Below are 755 nucleotides of genomic sequence, written 5' to 3'. Positions count from 1 at the left end.
ATATATATATATATATATATATATATATATATATATATATATACATATATATATATATATATATATATATATACGTATATTTGTATGAATATACATACATACATACATACATACATACATAATTACACACATACATACACACATTACGGTGGATACGGATACATGGCTGTGTTTGTTGTAACGAACACAACACACACCCTTACATATATATACATTCACATCGACATACATAGCGTAATTAATAATTAACCAACATATACATACACACCAGTAGATAATGTAAGGTGAAAGAGAAACTGTTTCAGCCCTTGCCAGTTACAAGGTAATGCAATTAAGAGGGTGGCGGGTGGCCTTAGACTAAACATTTTATGGGTTTCTTATATTGTAGGTAATCTATACAGGTACCCCTTCAACACCCGACCATCATATCTACCCCACACATCTGCCAATTCAATATTTCTTTCTCCTTCACATGATATACCACCAAATAAATACACAGAAACATATACACACACACACACACACACACTCACATACCCACCCGCACACACACACACACGCACACACACACATACATCACATAAATACATATGTAGACATATACACAATATATGTGTGTGTCTGTGTGCGTATGTGTAAAAGTACGTATGTACTTTTGTATACATATATATACGTACACACACACACATACATACACACAAACACATACACACTCACACACACATCTATATATATATATATATATATATATATAT

General features: G+C 32.1%; 1 protein-coding gene across 1 annotated transcript in view; it reads right to left on the bottom strand.

The window, feature by feature from the left end:
- Positions 1 to 755, bottom strand: part of LOC106877747 (uncharacterized) — a 260,355-nt gene that overhangs the window by 224,155 nt on the left and 35,445 nt on the right. The gene's annotated exons all lie outside the window — the stretch shown is intronic.

This window comes from Octopus bimaculoides, chromosome 18 (genome assembly GCF_001194135.2).
Source record: "Octopus bimaculoides isolate UCB-OBI-ISO-001 chromosome 18, ASM119413v2, whole genome shotgun sequence".
In the NCBI taxonomy this organism is placed as follows: Eukaryota; Metazoa; Mollusca; class Cephalopoda; order Octopoda; family Octopodidae; genus Octopus; species Octopus bimaculoides.
Note: the sequence above shows the minus strand (reverse complement) of the source record. Positions and strands in the feature narration are given on the sequence as shown.